Below are 13,301 nucleotides of genomic sequence, written 5' to 3' on the forward strand. Positions count from 1 at the left end.
AGGGATTGAACTCAGATCCTCAGGTTTGACAGCAAGCGCCTTCGCCTGCTGAGCCATCTTGTCTGCCCTTGCCCGTCCTTCTTTCATGCAATGTTTGTTCGTGTGTTCTGTCCTGGCTTTTAAAGCCGGGCTCTCTCTTGATTGTGTGCAGGGCCTTTTTTCAAAGATGTCTTCCAAATATGCGTCCTTTAACAGGTTGAGATTGTTTCCCACCCCCCTCCCCATTTGTCTGTGATGGTTATTAATAGTTGTCTAGGATTTGGAATCACAGATCTCCAGGCAGGTCAGTGAGGGACTAGCTAACCTCTGTGCTTGCCCATGGGGAGTTGTGTTGATTACACTAAGTACGGTGGGGAGACACACACCAGGAGTTTGTGTGCTGGACTGCATAATGAGGAGGAAGTGAGTGAAGCACAAGCACCTGCTGCTCCCTGCGTCCCGACTATGGATGTGATGCGACCAGCACTCCATGCTCCTGTTGCCCATGTGCCCTCACCATGATGGAATGTATTCTTGATCTGTGAGCCAGATAAACCCTGCTTTTTTTGAGTTGCTTTTGTCAGGTTATTTTATCAAAACAACAGGAAAATAATCAGACACTATCTATCTATATCTATCTATCTATCTATCTATCTATCTATCTATCTATCTATCTATCCATGTATAGTGTCCTCCTTGGTCACTCTCCATCTTTTTTTTTTTTTTTTTTTTTTTCTGAGGCAAGGTATCTCATTAGTTGACCTGGAGCTCACCAGCAAGTCAGCTTGGCCAGCAAGTCCTGGGGATCCACCTGTTTCTGCTCCCCAGTTGATGGTGGTAGAGGGACTTATTATTGCCCCTGGATTTTTACATGGTGCTAGAAAATCTAAACTCGGGTCCTCCAACTTATGCAGCTTACACACTGAACCATCTTGCCATCCCATTTGTGTGCCCTTTAAAAACAATACACGCCACATGCACACATTTATTTTGAGAGCAAGAACCATGCCTTGCTTATATTTTTATCCTCACCTTCAGTACCTAGCACAAGGCGCAGCACACTTTCCATTCTCAATGAGAGAATAAATATCTGAATTCTAGCCACTGACTAAGCCTGCCCTTCTCCCTCAGCATGTGACGTGGTCATTTGTCTTTGTTCTATTGGGGGCTCTCCACACTGACCTTGGCTGCTTCCATTTGGGCTTGTAAGTCTCAGATTTACAGGGCATTTCTAATATGAATGCAGGGTTATATATTCCTTTGACCCAGACCACATAACCATATGCTGAGCCCCTTGCATGGTTAACTTTACTTCTATTTTTAATTTATCCTTGTCATATTTGAGATAGGGAAGATTAAAAAAGCATCTGTGGACAGCAGAGAAAGAGTGTCTGGAGCACAGCCAACTCCCCAGGAAGACGCGGAACAAGAGGCAGTATGCACCCCACACTGAATGAAAACCACAGCTTCAGGCAGCCCATGATCTCCTGGAGGGAACAACAGAGCTGTGGGGTGGGGGGCAGAGAGAAGAGAAGGGGGAGTGTCTCGCATCTCCTGTGTCTATACAGGCACTTCCTTAAAAGACAGCCCAAAGGCTGCTTCCCCGCCACCCGCATTTTCTCCATCCATCAGCCTCAGAAACTCCCCCCAAACAAGACCAAAGGAAGAAGGGATCTTTTCTCCTCTCCCATAACCGCAGCCTAGGAAGCACAGTTCCATCCATTCAGCAGATAGATGGGTCTATGAAATAAGATCTGTGGCAGAGAAGTGTTTATACTCCCCTGCACGGGTTGAGTTAAGGGGCTCAAAGAATCCAAGCTGCACTACATGTGGCTCCTGGGCAGTGGCCGCTCCTTCACCTGTCCTCCTGTAGCCGTGAGGTCATCACATGAGTGAAAGATTGATATGGGAAGTACCAACCCCACCCTGAATGTGGCTGCTGGACTGCAGATTAACTACATTGAAAAACATAACTGTGCCAATGGCTACTGTTCTTAGAATTAGTAGAAAATGTGCTGCAGACATCTATTGTAGGGTGGAGGAGGAAAAACAAAACAAAACCCTGAAATGCACAGTGCTCTCAACATCTTTTGAGATTTAAGCCTTTTTAATGAAAGTTGGCATTTTCTACCTGGCATCACATGATTATTAATGGTCGAGATTTTCCCCCAGGTTTGAGACTTGAACTTAGGGACTCAGGCTTAAAAGGCAAATGCTGTACTATTGAGCTACAATGCCCACCCGTAACATGCAATTCTCCTATGTGTGTCTTCCTGTGCATGCATGTGTTTGCGCACATGCATTGGAGGCCAGAGGTCAATTTTGTGTGACATCCCTCAGACACTGTACACCGTTTGGTTGTTGTTTGTTCATTTGTTTTGAGACTGGGTCTTGTACTTGACTTGGACTTAAGCCTGGAGCTAGGCTAGGCTGGCCAGCCAGTATGTCTCAGGGATCTACAGGTCCCCACCTCCCCAGGCTGAGATTACAAGCTTTGCTCGGCTTTTTACGTGCGTGCTTGGGGAGCAAATCTTCACCAACAGCCGTCTCCCAGCCCCTGAACATGACATTCTCAGTTTATGTCTGCACAGACATGTACACATGTGCTTTGACAGTAAGGGACAAATCTCGTTTGTATCTCTGTCTGCAACGTTGAGACTTAGCATATTGCTTGTCATAAAAACTCAGCAATGATTGCTGAATAATTCCAGCAGATGACAAAGTGTATTCTTTGCTGTCCTTGATCTGTGAGTGTGTTCTTTTGTTTATGTTCTAGATGACCTTTATAAAAGCAGAGATGGAAAACTACAAGGACATGGGGACGGGGGAGGAAACACGGAGAAGACACAATAGAAATGCAAAATGGATTCATAAGTCTGAAAGCTAGAAACCCAGGAGCAGAACTAAAATTCTGATTAGACAATAAATAACAGGGAATTGAATCATTACTGGAAAATAAATTTAAATTATCCCTCAGAATGTAAGGAGAAAGAGAAAGTGTTTGTGAGCAATGGGAGAACTATTGCTGGCTTTAAAAAGCAGACTGGAATTCCTACCTAAAAAATCATAGCCATTTCAACTTGCTAAGAATAATTGGAATAGGAGTCATGATAAAGGTTGAAGAGACAGTTTTCTGTCCCACAACTCGGAGCATGTTTCTCACAGCCCAGACAGTCACCAGGATGAAGAACACAGTCTTGCCAGTTACGGCATCACTAGGCAGATGCCCAGCCTCGTCATATTTCTGCCTTGGCTTCTTTCTTCTTGGAAGCAGAGGTTGTCAGCAAGTTGTGAGGTCTCCACTGGACCTTGTCACTTATGAATTCATCAGTCCTTCGATGGCTCCAAGGGCTAAGCTCACAATTGACCATGTTAGCATCTCATTGGAGATAAAGCGTGGAAATTATGGTTGGAGTCTCCCATGCCCCATAAATCTTCATTGTCCCTTAATGCCACTTGCTACAATGTGGTAGTGGACTCGAGGGATGCGCTGAGCATGCCCAGTATTCTCATAGTGACACTGGGGGCTTCGCAGCTTCCGGGATGCTATCTGCCATGGTCTTTGGAGTTCGAGAGGATAGAAGGTCTGCATCAGGACCTCACAGCTGCTGGGACTGGGACACTACCTGCTCTGGTCCTCAGTGAGGATTGTGAGTCTGAGATTCAAGAGGCTAGAAAGCCCACATCAAGTGCGCACTGCCACACCCATCGGTGGAGCACATAGTCCAAGCTTCTCACTTCTTTCTTCTTGAAGGTAGTCTCTTGGCTGAAGTGATGCTGCCTCAATTCTGCCCTGCGGTCACCTCTAGTGACTCTGTGTATGTGTGTGTGAATTATGAGTATATGTGTGTGCTATGGTGTGTGTGTGCGCGCGCACATATACCTGCTCAACCTCAAGTAGGGCCAGAGGCGAATGGAGGTGCTCACACCTTCCCCAGCCTCAGTCTCAGGTGTCCAGCACTTTATTCAGCTGCCAGATGGTTCTAGAGTGTACATGTTTGTGCACACGTGTGAGGAGGCCTGAGGTCAATGTCAGGTGTCCCACTCAACAACTTTTCCACCTTGTTTTTTGAGACAGGGCCTCTTGCCAGCCTGGAGCTTGCCAATTTGGCTAGGCAGTTTGTCCAGTGAGCACCAGGGATGCTCCTGTCTCTGCCTCTCCAGAATTGGGATCGCAGGCTCTCTCTGCTCACTTGGATTTTTCCCAAGGATGTTGAGGACCGTGAGTTCAGATCTTCATATTTATGCGAGGGGATTTGACCCCCAAACCATCTCCTTACCCTCAGCTACTAGGTTTTTAGCAACAACCAAAAAACCAAAAACCAAGCAAAACAAACAAAAAACAAACAAACAAAAAACCTTCCAATTGTGAGCAGTAAACTCACTGAGGGGAAAATGGCCAAGCATGAGGATGTCTTAAGGATTTTTCTCTCAGGGGCCTTGCAGGGGCAGTTGTCAGACCCCTGGTTTGTACACTTGATTTATATGGCTGTCTAAATCGCCCTAGTAGTGACCGCGCTATGCTGTGCTGTAGCTTTGGGTTTCCTACAATCAGAGGCCAGAATATACTCGATTTGTGTTGTGGCTCCATCCAAGAGAGTGCAGGAAAGCCAGCTGCCCCTGGACTAGTGAAAAGATAGCACATGGGGTTTTAGCATCCCTAGAAGCTCGGTAACAATCAGTGATTTGTGGCTGGAGTTGGATGAAGTGTGCTGAAATCCTCCCCAGGGGTGCTGCTCCCTCCCCAGGGGTGCTGCTTCCTCCCCAGGAAACACTTCAGGCAGCTTCTCAGGCCTTCCCTTATATGGAGCTCTCCTTTAGGTACAAGGGAGTGACAGCCACTTACAGTGTCGCCAGCAGGGAACAGATGGCAGTGTCAACCCCCCCTGGGATTTCAGTCCCAGTCAGTCCTATCTGCATAACCTCTTGTTCTAGGACCTGGGCCCTGATAATGGATTTGGGCTGCCAAAAGGTTGAGAGGGCAATAGGTGGCAGTTAGAGACACTGGCCAGATAGCTGCATGTGAGAGAGCATGGAGCGATGCCTCTCCACCCCCACCAAGTTACTTAGTACAGTGATATGAAGTAGAAAAAAAATGGAGCAATATATAAACTATGAAATAGATGCATTGCCATACACATTCATATTTAATCATTTAGTTCAATTTTAAAGTCAGAGTTAATGGATATTAATATTAATTATTATTGGTGAATAATTATGAGAACCCTGCTGAAGTGTCCTCACACTCAGAAAATCCACTTGAAGAGGATGTCTAACCTTTTAGCATGTGACATAATATCCTTTACAAAGTTACAAAAAGATCTCAAGTATGTTTATAATTTTGTGTTGGGCAGAATTCACAGCTACTTTCTACCATACTTGGCCTCTGGGCCCCAGGTTGGATACCCTGGGTAGCACAATAGAAAGAAGTGTTAGTGCTATCCCCTGGGAGCTGAAGGGCGGGTAGATCTGGCTCTGTTTTAGGGATATGGCCTCACTTCTCATGCACACTTATTTGATAACACTAGTTTTTGTTTTTTGTTTGCTTGATTTTTAATATTTTTCGAGACAGGCTTTCTCTGTGTAGCCTTGGCTGTCCTGGATTTGCTTTGTAGACCAGATTGGTCTTGAACCTGCCTTTGCTTTCCTGAGTGCTGGGATTCAATTTGCATTTTGTAGATGATGAGACAAAGGCATGAAGAGATTAATACACGCATACCCAACATGGCACAGCTACTTTTCAGTCACCTAGAACTCAACCCTAAGCAGTCTGGTTCTAGGAGGATTTTGTTTGTTTTGTAGACCAGGCTCGCCTGGAACTCACAGAGATCTGCCTACCTCTGTCCCCAGCATGCTGGGATTAAAGGCATGCATCACCTCCATCTGGCTTCGAGGGGGAATTTTAACTGGTACAAATGGGAAGGGACCACAGCATGGCAAAAAAATGGCAGAAGAAACATGACCAAAGCAAATTTGGGGGGATGGGAACAAGTCCAATAAGATGGGGGCGCATGAGGACAGTGAGAGGTCAACTGGAAATGCAAGCTGCTGTTGAGTGGTGAAGAGGCTTGAAGGCTGCTATGGATGCACCATAATTGTGATTGTCACTGCCAGTATGAGCCAAGACTTTTTTTTCTGCTGAAAATATTATTTTTTATTGATTGAGAATGTTATATATACATATCATACGTTTTGATCAAGTCCACCCCCTTTTCTACCCCATTCAGTTCAACCTCTGTCTCCATCACTAGTATCTCCTCTCATTTTCATGTGTTCTCCTCTTTTTCTTTTTCCTTTTTAAACCCATGGAGTCCACCTAGTGGTGCCAGCATGTGCATGGGTGTACCAGCCTGGGTAGCCTCCCAGGGTCTGAATCTTGGAGACAAGTGAGTCCCCCTCTCCCAACAGCCCGCAATTGCCAATAGCTTCCCAGTGAGGAGAGGACCTTTCTGACCACCTCACCCCTCCATGCTGGGACTCTGTCCAGCTTGGTCTTGCTCAGGTTTCGTGTTGTTACAAGTGCTGTGAGTTCACCTGTTCAACTGGCCTGCTGTGTCTGAAAACTGCTGTTTCACTGCAGTCATCTGCTGCCTCTGTCTCCTACAATCTTTTCGCCCCCTCTTCTCCAATGACCTCTTAGCCTTGGTGTGGTAGTGTGTGTATGTGTATGTGTGTGTGTGTGTGCGTGTGCGTGTGTGTGTGTGTGTGTGTGTGTGGGAGGGTGAGATATGGATGCTCTATTTAAGGACAATCAGTCTGTAATCTCTTAGGCTTTGCAGTGACTAATTGTGGGTCTCTGTTAATCACCATCTACTAGGAGGAAGAAATCTCTCTGGTGAGAGCTGAGAGATGCACTCATCTATAAGTCTAGCTATAAGCATTTAGCTTTAATACCGTGTCCATCTTTTAAAGAATAATAGCAGTAAGTTCCACCATCCCCAGCTTCAGGTCCTTGGCCCATTAACAGTGAGAAAAATAGACATTTTATAGTTCTTTATTCCTCATAGTGTTCTTCGAATGCAGGGGCCCTTGTCTCATGAGTGGATGGCATTGAGCCATGCTACCAGACAGATTCCCAGTTTCTAAGTCAATGCTAAGGGTTCCCTTATTATAGTACTTCTTACTGGGTGTTTTACTCTGGAAATGGCTGACAGATTTGCTTCGGGGTTTGTGAGGAAGTAGTCTGCAATCTTACCCAATGGTGTAGACATCAAAAGACTAACATAAAAACCTAACTGCCCTTCCTGCTGGTCATCTGTGTGATGTACCAGAGCATCTGGAAGTGGGAAGCACCATCAGCCGTGGCTCCACTACATGCTGCTGTGTAAGTAGGGGTCAGCAAATTCCAATCAAAGAGCGATGTTCTCATCACTGAAATACTGCGGCTCCCTCATTTCAACGCGCACCAGCTGCCAAGTTGCTCCCTTGACCAGTTTTGCCAAAATATTTACCAGCTGAAAGTCCTCCTCATGCCCCGGAAACTAGTGGCCATCTTGGTGTTTACATGCTTGATTTCTTGCAACACTCTTGTCTGATGAATCATTAGTCTTTTCACTTTAGCTGAATGGCCACAGGAAGGAGGGAAATCAGACTTACCCAGTGGTGGCGTGTGCCCGGCTCAGTGTTCTTCCCATCTGCCCTTCCGCAGGGGCCACACCAGCAGCCCAGCTCCTCATTCTCAACACAGGGAAGGGTTTCCAGGTCACAGTGCACTAAAGAACAGGGAAAAAAAAAAGAGTGGGTGGGAAGGAGACGGGTACAAGGTGACAAATCCAGATTGCCTTGACTCTCTAGCTCTTTCTCCTTTTCCTTCTCCTCCTCCCTGTCTTCCTTCTTAAATTTTCCCTTTTGTGTATATGTGTTTGTGTGTATGCATAGGTGTGTGTGGAGGCCAGAGGCTGACATTAGGTGTCAACTGTCCTAATTTTTAGGGACAGGATCTCTCACTGCACCTGGACCTCACGGATTTTGGGCTGGAATGGCTGTCCACAAAGCCCCAGGGATCCTCCTGTCCAGTCAGAGAGAATTTTACCCACTGATGGAATTTGCTGACCCCGGACCCCTGCTCATACAAGCAGCATTTAGTAAAATCATAGCTGGCGATGTGTTCTGGGATTACAGATGTGCACCCCCAACACCTGGCTTTTTATTTGAATGCTGGCAAACTGAGCGTACATCCTCTATGCAAGTTCTTTACTGACTGACTCATCCCAAGCCATGTGCTTGCATTTTCTACCTTGATCAGATGACTGGTATTGGTGCTGTTGTATTAGAAGCGAGCTCATGGTGTGTGCATGTGTCGCTTTGTCATAATGCTGACAGTTGCTCGTTTATGCTCTAGAATTTGGAATGTGCTCAGAAAAAAAATATTTTAAAAAAATGATTCAAGACCAAGGTTCTGTTTGTGTTTGATTTTGTTTGTTAAAGGCAGCAATCTTCTATATAGCCCAAACTGGCCCCAAACTTATGGTGATCCTCCTGCCTCATCTAGGTGCCAGGATGAAGATCGGGTGCCGTCATGCCTAGCTTATTATTTTCTTTCCACTCTAAACTGTACCGTGACCAGTGATCTTCAGTCTCTGTTCTATGATCTCAGAGCTACACAGTTTGTAGTGAGAATTTCAAACAGCAAGCCACCTAAGACAGAAGCCAGTGCAGCCAGGGACCCTAACCTCTTCACAGCATCCTCACTCCGGTCTCTTGTCGAGCTGATTGTATCATCTACGTAAGGTGTGAAGTTCGTGTGCCTGTTTCCAAATGCACCAGCTAGTAAGCCCTGGATTTTTTCAGGCAATTCTGTTTCGTTTGTTTTCAAGTGCTTTTCTATGCATAGTGCACCCAGAAAAGGTCTAAACAGTGAAGGGGACTCATGGCAAAATTGAGTGTGAGCAATAATATTACTGGTTCTGCATTTTCCTTCCATATCCCGGGGGGAGGGGTCACGTTAATACTCAGTTATTCAAATGTGTATTCATTCTGGAAACATTTTAAGGATGTTTACATTGAAACCAGATGTGGGCTCCACAGACAGGGGCCCCCATTTCTGTGGCTTTTACAGCTTTTACTACCTCTTGAGTGTTCTCAGTAGGGTCTTTGTTTCACTCAGGAGCCCAAAGAATGTGTCTTTTGTTTGGTTTTCTTTGCCCTCAGGGCTGGCCAGTCTCTGGAGGGAACCCCTGACCATGTTGAAATTTGGCTAGTAGCCCTTTAGTTTTGCTTCTGAAAGTCACACACACACACACACACACACACACACACACACACACACACTTGATGGTCCAAGGTTTTGAGTAGCCACGTGCCTGGGCTTCTCCAAGGCCCCTTTTTCTCTTCCCCTGTGCGCTTGAAATTTTACAGTGGTCTGAGCAATACTCAGCTAATGCCCCCAAATAGAGAAGTTCCTGCAGTAAACCCAAAAAGACGAAGCTAGGACTTCTGCAGGACCCTTCAAAACTGTCATCTGGATCCAAGGCTTTTATTTCCAGGCTGGCCTGAGTGCACAGCCAGGTAAAGAGCTGCAAGGCTCCTCTGTTCAAAGGTCTCCAGCAACTGGTCTGAGTGAGTATGGTCAGAAGTGGGTGTCCTTGATCTGAGCTGTTGACAGCTGAACATGTAGCAAGAACCAGAAAGGGAGAAAGTTTGTGAGAAGTCAAACAGCAGCTGAAACGTTTCCTAGGGAACATTGTCTACTCGTGGTTTTGTTTGGTTTGATGGCTCTTTGTGGTTACTCAAGAGAGATTGTTTTTAATACCTAATATATACTAATCAGACTATGTACCGACAACAAAAGAACCAACAATAGTGTACTGCATCAAAGAACATGGAGAGAGGTACATTATGATGATAAGAAATTAGAGAAAAGCATCTGGCATAGACCAGGTAGACTGTTGGCTCAATGAGAAATCTCAGGATGGAAGTAGACCCAAAATGAGCACAGGTGAATAACACCTAGACCATAACTTCTCAGACTTTCACATGCTTAAGATTTACACAGGAGTCAGTCTTGGCTTCTTGATGCGTTTAATCCAAAGGCACTGGGATGGAACCTAGGCTTCTGCTTTCTCAGGTTCTTCCATGCTAAGGAGTGCTCTACTTAGCGTTGACATCAACTTGACACTGCCTAGAATCACCTGTAAAGGGTTTCAATAATTGCCTCTTTATGGGCTCGGTTTGTGGGCATGTCTGTGAGGGATTGACTTGATTGTTAATTGATGTAAGAGAGCCTAGCCCACTATGGGTGGTACCATTCCCTGGGCCGGTGGTCCTGGCTTGCATGAGTTGAGGATGAGCCTGAGCAAGCGAGGCAGCGAGCAGAATGTCCGTGGTTTCTACTTTATCCTCTTACTTGAGTTCCTGTCCTGGCTTCCCTCAACGGTGGACTATGACCTGGACATGTAAGTCAAATAAACCCTTTCCTCCTCTAATCTGGTTTTGATCTGAGTGTTTTAATCACAGCAACACAAAGGTAGCTAGAATAAGTAAGAAAAGAACACCATATGAATACCTCAACCAAAAGAATGCACTGTCAGACAGACAGAGAGAGAAGTACAGAGATGAGTTTGACTGTGGAAGCTGCATTCTGGTCAAAGGGTAGCTTGGGCATGGTATTAAGGACATGGGATTTTTTTTTTCTCCCTGAGATCAAGAAGAGTACTTTAAAGAGTTTGAAGCAAAATTACGTCCAGAAGCACTTCATTTTAGAAGGGTCACCATGGCTGCACTGTGACAGATGGGCTGGGGACAGTGCCCCATCAGAGGCAGGAGAATGTTGTGGGACAACTGTGTTGATCTACTTGAGAGCAGAGAAGTTCCTGAACCAAAATAGTGGGGAAAGCAAACATCCTGCGGCAGAAGATTATGGAGCTGGACCTTGAAGTCTTTTAACGGCTGTTAAATCCTTTCCATCACTTAATAAGCAACAGATTCGATATCTACACGACTTGATGAATTAACTGTAAATGAGTCCAGGCCTATGGGTCAAATTCCCCATGATATGTAGGCAAATATGTAATATGAATATGAAAAGCATTACATACATGTGTAAAGACATGTACACATGTCTTGATCATCTCACATTCGCAAGTCCATCTCCATATTAGTCTGGCGAAATTAGGTGTCTTTAGGAGGTACGGCCTAGTTTTTAGAAGTAAGGTGTGATGGATGGGCCCATGTGCACTTGGTTCAGGTACAGCTCTCTCTGCTTTGGTCTGATTAGATGTAAGGATCCTCTACCATGTTCCTGCTGCCTTGTACACCCCACCGGCTTCCCTGCTAGGAGAGACTCCAGCCCCCTGAAATCAGGAGCCCAAACAGACTCTACCTCCTACAGAGTGTTTCTGTTTTGCCACAGTGACAAGAAAAGTAATTAACACAGAAAGGCAAGCTCAAGATGCATTTGCTTCCTGGCTAGGGTTACAATTCATCCATTCCCTGTGTTTATACAAAAAGCAGGTCTCATATTCCACAAGGTAAAACCAAGATGCCACTTGGGGTTTCCAAGACAAAACAGTCGAGCCGAGATGTTTATGCTTGACTCCTTGATTCATTGTGTGTTCATCGTAGTAGAACTTGTCCCTTCTTCAAGGAGAGAAATTAGGAATATACTCAACTGACAGAGCCATGGAGATCCTATTGCTTAGATTTGCTGGCTAGTGGAGACCTCATAGCTACAGGGTCCTGTGGCGTCTGAGCCACATTGTGCATGACTCCTAAAGCATTCAACTTCTGCTCTGATAAGGAGAGAAAAGGAAAACAAGAGCGTATCCTTCCTCAGCTTGCTCCAGACTTCCCCTTTCCTTCTGACAAAAATGTATCCTACAAAAGCAATGGGCCAGTTTTACGTGTTTTTTATTTTATGATGTGTTCTGTTTCTTATAGACCTGTAAACTTCCTTTCCACCCTCATGTTGTATATTCCTATTTTGCTTAGATGTGGAATTTCCCTGAGGTTTTTGTGGAATATGGATTCTAGCTGTAATTAATTTTATCCAAAAAACTTAAATTTTCCACTGATTAGAATTTCAACTTTTATCATATGGCTGAAAAATACAGTTTTTTTTTTTTTTTTAACATTTTATATTACTTAAGATGTAGTTAGCTTTTTAACAGTTTTAGGTACCTTCATATGGTCTAAACACTTAGGGGCAAAGGCTATACTAATAATCACAAATCACATACTTGCCAGGCATGGTGGCACACATGACTGTAATCCCAGGACTCGGTAAGTCAGAGGCAGGTGGATCTCTGTGAGTTTGAGGCCAGCCTGGACTACAAAGTGAATCCAGGCTAGCCAAGGCTACACAGAAAAACCCAGTCTCGAAAAACCAAAAACCAACCAACCAACCAACCAACCAGCCAAACAAACAAACAAACAAACAATATCACACCCTTAACATCTTTTTTCATAATCAATGTATGGCTAAATATCTAATAACCTGGACTGAAATAAAACTATTTGATGTCTGGTGTCTCCACCACACATGAAGTAACTGTTAGTTTCCACCATAGCAGTCTCCAACAAGCATAAAATTCTTTGTGAAAATCTAATGGAAAAAATGAGCAATAAATAAACAAACAAAGAGCCCTAAAAGGTGGTGTGGTCCCATACAGAACCCAAGCTGTGTGCTCCATGACTCAAATGACTGCATGCCATATAACAAATTACAAAAGTGGACCTTTTTTTTAAATAGTCCATAAATATTTATAGTCTATAAATCTGCATGCTGTGTGTAGTGACCCCAAAGCAGGAATCCTTCATTCTCAACCTACTCAAGCATCTAAATAACAAAAACATACGAGCTAGCCCAAGGTCTTCTAGAACTTCCTAGATCTTAGAAACCAGCCTCATCATTTTATAAAGACTCACGCCAAGGTTCATAAAAAAAGAAACCGTATACAGCCACAAATCTGAGCAATAAAACAATGGATGGATCCCAGACTACACTCTTTTTCCATGATTTATCTGTTTGGCCCTTTATCCATTTAAGATTTGTTTTTGAATATGTAATATACTCACATGACTCTAAATTTAAAGGCCCAAAAGTTATATACAAGTGTCTCTCCCATCCCTACCTCTTTTCTTCTCTGTGATTTTCATAACCCACTCTGGTCCCAGTTTCTGGTAATGGTCCTAGTGTATCAAGCAAATATACCACCGTTGCCTGTGTTATTACTTTTCTTGTTGCTGTGACTAAATATCCAGTAAAAACAACTTGAGTGAGAAAGTGGTTAACTTGGCTCACAGTGCAAAGGGATACAGTCCACTGTTGTCGGAAAGAGGTGTAGTCTGGTCATACCAAGCTGGAAAAGAGAAAGTGTTTACCA

Source organism: Acomys russatus, chromosome 2, assembly GCF_903995435.1.
Source record: "Acomys russatus chromosome 2, mAcoRus1.1, whole genome shotgun sequence".
In the NCBI taxonomy this organism is placed as follows: domain Eukaryota; kingdom Metazoa; phylum Chordata; class Mammalia; order Rodentia; family Muridae; genus Acomys; species Acomys russatus.